Source organism: Pinus tabuliformis, chromosome 9 (genome assembly GCF_031772625.1).
Source record: "Pinus tabuliformis cultivar Carrire ecotype Pingquan chromosome 9, CPIR1, whole genome shotgun sequence".
NCBI lineage: Eukaryota > Viridiplantae > Streptophyta > Pinopsida > Pinales > Pinaceae > Pinus > Pinus tabuliformis.
The window spans coordinates 853,276,782-853,285,054 of NC_142307.1; the positions used below are offsets into that span (position 1 = coordinate 853,276,782).

The window sequence follows — 8,273 nt, forward strand, 5'->3', positions numbered from 1 at the left end:
AAAGCCCCGAGGAATCTTAAAAAGCATTGTGATAATTTTAAATTAAAAAAAAAACACAGTGCTTTGGGATATAGCTTGCCCCGATGTGCTTTGTGAAACACACTAGAGGAGGGTTGAATAGAATAAACCCTCCCAGCCATAATTGACATTTTTACCATCTATAGTGTGGGAAAACTATGAAGAAATTGTGCCACTCTTGCCACATACAAATTTCCTAATGTCTGTGCTTCTCTTGCTGACCACCTTTCAATAATGTGCTCACTGTTTGAGTTTCCAATTTTTTCAAACGGTGTGAATTTTAAGTTTCGTTCCAATTTAAGCTTTTAGCAGATTAGAAATGCAAATTAGTTTGAATTTCCCATTCTTTTTGCAAAAACAAAAAAAATTGACACATGGTCTGCTCAATATGTTTGGCTCACATTGGGAGTGGTGCACCCTGTAACTTTACATGGTGCACCACATTTTGGGCCATGAACATAATGCACTGGACTTGTGGCAGTGGATTTTGTAAATATAAACACACTGGGAAATATGTAGTAAATAATGGGAAATATATAGAACTCATGCATGACTATGTTTTGAGTGCACTTGTAATTTTTTTCTTTTTTATTTAATTGAAATTTATGTTTCCATAATTATAAATAAATGTTTCATTTGCTAAAAAAAATTGTATTTTATATATGGGGCTGATATATTTTATATGTCAATAATGTAGCAAAAACGTCAGCAGAGGGAGCAACAATAGGAGCAAGAATAGTAGGAAAACACATGTAATATGGTCTAACCATGGCAAGCAAGAGAGAGGGAGAGGGATTTATACTCTTGCCCTATTATTCCAGTGACCCAAGCACTCTTGAGGAATGTAGGTCTCCTTAAGTGCTATGAGCAGGGTACATCCCTGAAGGCACAATCTATCTTACTGGGGCATTAGATCCATAGATGGAATGTCCGGAAACAAGATTTTTTTGTCAGTCCTCAGTTCTAGTATAGGCCCATTGAGGAGAAAATATACTTTATCAGTGGCCTATCTAGGAAAAGGGAGGATTTTCACTAGTCCCTGATGTCCTCCATGGTGTTGGAGCTGAGAGTCAAATTGCATATGCTCAGAGATATGTCGGGCCTCATCTGGTCTGTCCATCATATTTCTAGGTCTGTGGTTGATAGCTACATATTTCTTCTTTTCCTACAGAGAAGCCTCGGTGCCTCTCATTATTAGTCATCACCATTGCATATTATTGTGGTGATGAGTGGCACATTACTTGGCCTCTTTTGTATTATGTTTATTATTTGATTCATGTGCCACATTGCATTAGATGGTTTTCCATTTTTTTGAGGCAGTTTTCTATGAATTATATATTTCGTGTGTTGTCTAGACAGTGGAGGGAGACCTTCCCTTTTTCTTCTAAGATTTTTTGTTTATTTTTTTAGAGGTTCCTCGGGGCGAGGCATACATTTGATCGTCACCCTTTTGGTCAATCACTGAGGCCCAGATGCGGATGTGGGGGAAGATGATGCCCAAGATGGGCATGCCAGTGTTTCCGTCTAGGATTTTGAATGAGGCACTTGCACTATTGGCTAGTGTGGATGACCATGCATTCATCGTGTTGGGGTATCCGTACATGGGGATTGATTGGAGAGGGTGTCCTAACATCTTCTTCACAGTAGCTGAGCCTCCAAATGACATAGGTAATGATAGTATTTTGTTTAAATTAATCTATTTTCATTTTCGTGTTTTAATGAATTAGAATAAAATTTATTCTAGCACATTCTTTAACTTGTTTTATTAAATTGTTTAATGAAATTGTATAGTTATTTTTGTGTACTATATATTTTGTAGAAATCGGTTCATATGATGGGGACATGCCTCCTCCTTGATTTCCAGATGGATAAGATGAGGAGATGGGTGAGGCCCAAGAGAGTGACGCACATCCTTAGGGGGCGTGGGAATCTAGGGGCAGAGAACTGCTATGCAATTTTGAATGGACTACTATGATACATTAGCGAGAATTTTGGTTTGGCAAGGACTCCACCCTACGAGGCCTTGAGATATCAGCATAGCTCCTATATTTGTGGATCTCTATAGGGACTATCCATGGGATTTGATATCTCTTATGTGGCATGTCATCGGAGCTAATACTTTACTAGAAGAGATGAGGGTGGTAGGGCATCATGCAGCAGCACATCCATCAGATTAGGGTGGTCATGACACCAATAGAAAATGAGAAATGAGTGACTAGGTGACTAAAAACTTTAGTCACCGTAGCTTTTCCAAGTGAAATACTACCAAAAATGAACAATCTTAAGTGACCCAACTAAATATGACTAACATAAATGACAAATTTAGTCTTGGGCTCAAATATATGACTAGCTGATAAGTAATACAACTAAAAATGACTAACATGAATGACTAATTTAGTCTAGGAACAAAAAAATGACTACCTAAAAAGTATTACAATCTTACAAATCAATTGTTTATGTTAGTCATTTTAATTGTGTAGAATAAGTTTCATTTCAATGAAAGTAAAGCCACTAGGAACTTCTATGAGCAAAAGATCCAAGTCCATAGGAAGAGCTCACCAACGTCAACATATATCTCAATGTAATATCAATAAAAGACATAAGGTCACTACCATCAACACAATTCACATGCATGTTGCCATAAATCTAAGATGCATTTTTGTCATCCTCAATAGGATGCAAATATCTATGGCCATCAACAGAAAATACATGGACACCACCATCAAAATACACATGCCCATTACCCTGATTGGGATGTTGTTAAGTTGTGTAGGTTAATGTTCCCTTGAAGTATGTCTACGAGGTTGGCTTCATATGAAAATCACATAGAGCATGAGAGAAATCCTTTGAGCTTGGTCATAGAAAACACATAACCAGAATCCAAGTGATATTTAGAGGTGTCATCGCTCTGCTTCTCCCTTGAACTTAATGACTTTCTTGCTTTGCTTCGCAATCAAGAATCCTTGTGCAATCTATAGGTGGAACCCTACAAGGGTTTGATGTAGGTGCCATTGAGTTGAGAGGGATATGAGTTCCTCTCATCATCTTCATTATCAATCATGTAACTATTTGTGTCATCGTCTAATCCAAATGTGCAAACGAGATCATTGGTAGATTGCCAACCTCAATCAATAATTGATTCACAAAAAACTATAATCAACAATAAATTCATGAAGAACTGATTTATTATAAGAAATAATTTAATATGAGTGAGGACAATAACATCTTCCCTTTTTAATCTCCTAAAATAAACTTAATATTTTTTATCAGAATTTCCCACTAAGTAAAATAACTTAATGGTGGTTCACATTCCAAGTTCCCACCATTTTATTTGCAAGTAAGAGGGGGAATGTGCACAATAAATTAGGCTTAGAAATGAAGTGATATCCCGTTAATTAATGAAAATGAATGAAAAAGAAAGGGAGAAGTCATCTGATAGTTTAAGGTTTGAATTGTGATGATAGGTGGAAAAAATTAAGAGATGTGTTTGTTTTCGTGGGCGGGTGGATTAATTCCTTTGTAAATCTGAAGCTTGACCCAAAAAAATTAGCAAAATTTCTTCTCATTTTCGTGCATCAGTGGATTAATTCCTTCTTAAAACTGAAGTTTGACAAAAAAAATCGCGAATGTTCTCTGAGAAATCTTCAATATAGATGCACAATATCTCCATTTCAATGCCACGCTCTATTCGCTGCTATGGAAACTTGATGGTTTGGGCTTATATGTTTTATTATATGGTGAGATTTCCCCAATGGCACAACCATAGCATCCACAGCCTCTCCCAGATTTTTCGGGATGGGTAGCAGTGCCAAAACTTGAACCTGAAGTAGTTCCAACACCTGTTATAAAATATGAAGATGAAAATAGTGGTAAGGAACTCGTAGCTGTTATGGATGAAGGAAAACGAGAAGAAGTTGTGTTTTCCCCAATTATTAATGCCATTTTTTGTGAAGTCCCAAACATAGAGGGTGTTTGCAAGGTCCCAGAAGACCCAAAAATAGAACTAGGCACAAAAGTTGCTAATGTAGAAAAGAGAAAATATGAATAACTTGAAGATGATGCTGGAGCACTAAACATGGTAAACCCTGACCTAGACGAAGCAGGAGTAAAAGTCCCAGGAGTTGACTGTGTAGAATGGGTCATCTGTGAGAAAGAACAGACAACTGCTGCTAAACCAGAAAACAAGCCAACAACCTGAGTACAGTTTTGTGAAAATGTAGATGCATGCAATGACATATGAACTCTTTTGGGTACAACTTCTCTCTTTGATAATTCCCACCTGTAAGCTTCAAGGAAAGGGTTGTTCTCATCCCCCCTGCGGAATTGATAAACAATATATGCAACATGCATTAATCCTATTCTTTAATTAATGGGATATTAAGCAGCAACATATATGAAGAAATCATGGACATTAGATATTACTGAGGGTAAAGACTCCAATACTTTCAAATATGAACTAGAACTCCCATTTTCATCACTCAGAGAGAAGCAACTGCTCCAATTCCTTAATCCATTGTTGGCACTCCCCAAGTTGTCTCTCAAATCTTGCCACTATCTGTTGTAAAATTAGAGAGGGTTTGGTTGGTAGACCACTTTAGAAATCCATCATAGATTTGGAGGAGATAGGTAATTGTTAGGGTCCAACCCTAACCCCCTTATTTATGTAATAGGATCGAGTCATAGTTATAGTTAAGTAAAGAGTAAATAAAGCCCATATTAATAATTGTAAGTGGTTGACCCGCATTTAAAGAAGGGACCACAGATAGTTGCAAATGGGCCATGGTATTAAATAGATGGTATTAATAAGAACCATGGTATTGACCCATGGTATTCCATGTCTTATTTTGTAATTGAGCCTAGCTCTATTGGAGGTTTCCCCCTCAAAGAGATAAGTGAACATTGCTCTCCTTACTCGATAATAAAGTACTTGCTGTTATTTCTTATTGTTCTGTGTTCTAGGTATATCTCTTCACATATTTGGTATTCTGGTATCTTCTTGTAGGTGAAGAGCATAACAAGTGGTATCAGAGCACTTTCTCCCTCGTCAAAGATAAAAGGTCAGCCGGCTTGCTGCTACAGTACACTGAGAACAACACTCAGGGAGATTACTCGCCCATATGATAGGGTAGTCAGGTTGTATGGCTAAGGGTACGGTTGATCCTCCTTGGTTAGTGACATGAAATATTGGAACAAGTACTACTATCAGACCCTTATGTATATTGGGATTTGTAGCACCTGACACTCCTTGAGACCATAGTTCCCGGGTCTCTCTCTAGATCATGCATCATCTTTTCCAGATCAGATCAAGAAAGTGGGGTTCTGTCGTAGCCACAACAATTAGTTTCGCCATTCAGATCTATCAGATCAACTAACCGGAATTATCAGATTTTCCATTCAGATCTAGCCATTGGGTTCGGTAGCAGTCGCCACAATCAGATCTGCCATTCAGATCTGGTGGCAGGGGTTCGATCACTACCACATTCCAACTCATACTCTGCAGTTGCGTGTTAGCCGACAGATCAAACTATTCATGTAGGCCCCTTTACCTGGGCGTGATTCTCGTAGGACATTAGGCATAATTGACCTTTCTAGGATTTAGCTACTGTAGTGTTCCTAAGCAAGAAGTAAAACTCCATTTGGAGTAAGAAAAAAAAAAAAAAAACTAAGACCCTCCCGGGACGCTTATAGGGGACTTAGCCCATAAGAATTAGGTCGATGAGATAAGCAAGGTGGTACCATTCACTTGTTAGCGTCAAAAATTTCGGGCGGTCCCAAATTTTAAGTGCACTAGATCTGTGCATTGTACAAACTAGAGCTCAAGCTATGGCCAATGAGAAGATCGACACCCTTGAAACAAATTTGGACGCAGTACTGTCGTCACTCAAGACCTTCGCTGACACACTCACAAAGGCCAAGTCAGAGGAACACCTGGAGGCATATTATTTCAATGAAAACATTGAGGGCGAGTCTAGCCATTCTCTTCACCTCTTTCACAACCACCAACAGTCCCAGATGTGATCACCCAAGTTGGACATGTATAAATTTGATGGCTCTCATTTGGCCACATGGCTAGCACAAATGGAGAAATATTTCACACTGAATCACATCAGAGATGATGCAACTCAGCTTAGTGTGGGTAGCATGTACTTGGACAATGAAAGATGGCAATGGTGGCAGTGGCATCAACGTTGCTATGGAAGGCCCGTGACTTGGTAGACATTCGCAAAAGCTCTTATGGATCGCTTTGACCATGAATCTAACTTTTTGGGTCATCTCACTAAGCTCCGACAGACAGGAATAGTGAACAAATATATTACAGCCTCTGAATCCTTAGCCTTCCGCACAGGAGGTCTACACGATTAGTTCTACTTGGGATGTTTTGTCAGTGGTCTCAAAGAAGCCATACAAGCCCATGTATGATTGCAACAACAAAACTCATGGTTGGGTGCTTGCAAGACAGCTCGTGAAGTGGAACGTGCTTTAGCGGCCTAGTCCAATCACCCAAATTTCATAGCCAAGGGTCGCCCCACCCAGGCTTAAAGCACTACCCAAACACTCAAGGTTCAAAAGGTGTCACCAGCGGAAATGGCAAAAAGAAGAAAGCATGGACTGTGTTACTAGTGTGATGAGAAATACTCCCACGGCATAAATGCAAGGAGCCCAAATTCTTTCAATTTGATGCTACTGATCACAGTTCATTGAAGGAAGCCCCACCACTTGAGGAACCAGAGGAGGAAGATGAGGACAACTAGCCAGACAATGTACCTAAATAACCAATTATCTTGCTTCATGCTTTCGCAGGGATTTCCTCTCCCCAAACTCTCAAAACCAAAGGTTTTATTAAGCATCACCCTAAGTAGTCTTGATTGATAGTGGCAATATGCATAACTTTATCCATCAAAGAGTCGTGGAAGTAGTGCATTGTTTTATCAGAGTAGTCTATAACTTCTAGGTCCAAATTGTTGATGGGGGGACAATGAAATGTGAAGGCCGCTGTGAAAATGTCAAACTTCAAATGGGGGATTATATTAAAGACCTACATGTTTGCCATACACATGGGAGGGTGTGACATTTCCTTGGGTTCTAAATGGCTCTGCACACTTGGCCCAATCACAATGGATTTCTAGGAGTTATATGTGAGCTTTAAGCAGAACAACCACACACATACCCTCCACAAACTCCAGGCAGGTGATCCCTCAATCATCAGCTCACATAGAATGGAAAAATTGTTAAAAAAGGGCCAGCATGGAGTTATAACCCAATTTAATGCCATCCATGCCTTTGAACCCACTTTTCTTCATATTCAACCTGAGATGCAACAAATCTTAAACAACCATCTTCCAATCTTTGACAAGTCTCATGAGCTTCCACCCTCAAGAGGGGAACATGATCATAGCATTACTTTGGTCCCAGGGGCCCAAACACCAAATGTGAGCCCATATAGATATCTATTCGTCCAAAATAATGAAATTGAAAAAATCATCAAGGAACTCTTGGAAGAAGGCGTCATTTGTCCTAGCATTAGTCGTTATTCATCGCCTATGGTCATGGTGCTCAAGAAAGATGGGGAATGGAGTATGTGTCTAGTCTTTAGTGCCCTCAAAAAGTTCACGGTCAAAGATAAATTTCCCATCCCGGTTTTCGATGATTTGCTGGATGAACTAAATGGGGCTCAGTTCTTTACCAAGCTCGACCTTCGCTCAAGCTATCACCAAATTTGCATGAAAGAAGTAGACATTCCAAATTCTGATTTTCGAACTCATGAAGGCCATTATGAGTTCCTGGTCATGCCATTTGGTCTTTGTAATGCCCCATCCACTTTTCAGAGCCTCATGAACCACCTGATCGAACCATATCTCAGAAAATTTTTCCTTGTTTTCTGTGATGACATCCTCATCTACAACCGCACCTGGGCCACACATCTTTAGCATGTAGATCTGCTCTTGCAACTGGTCCAAAAGCATAAATTATTTGTCAAGATGTCCAAGTGCTCTTTTGGCATGGAAGAAGTTGAGTATTTAGTCCACATTTTGGGGCGTGAAGGTGTCAGGGTGGACCCCAAAAAGATCTAGGCAATGCAGGATTGTCCTCAACCAAAGACCTTGAAGAGCTTGAGAGGAAGTTTGGGTCTCACGGGCTACTATCGCAAATTTGTCCACAATTATGGTCGCATTGCTAGACCCCTCACTCACGTCCTCAAGAAAAATTCATTTCTCTGAAATAATGAAGCGAAACAGGCATTTATAGCTCTGAAA

At 39.5% G+C, this 8,273-nt stretch overlaps 1 pseudogene; it reads right to left on the minus strand.

The window, feature by feature from the left end:
* Positions 1-3,702: 3,702 nt before the first annotated feature.
* On the minus strand, positions 3,703-4,648 carry LOC149151470 (uncharacterized; annotated as a pseudogene).
* Positions 4,649-8,273: the final 3,625 nt, after the last annotated feature.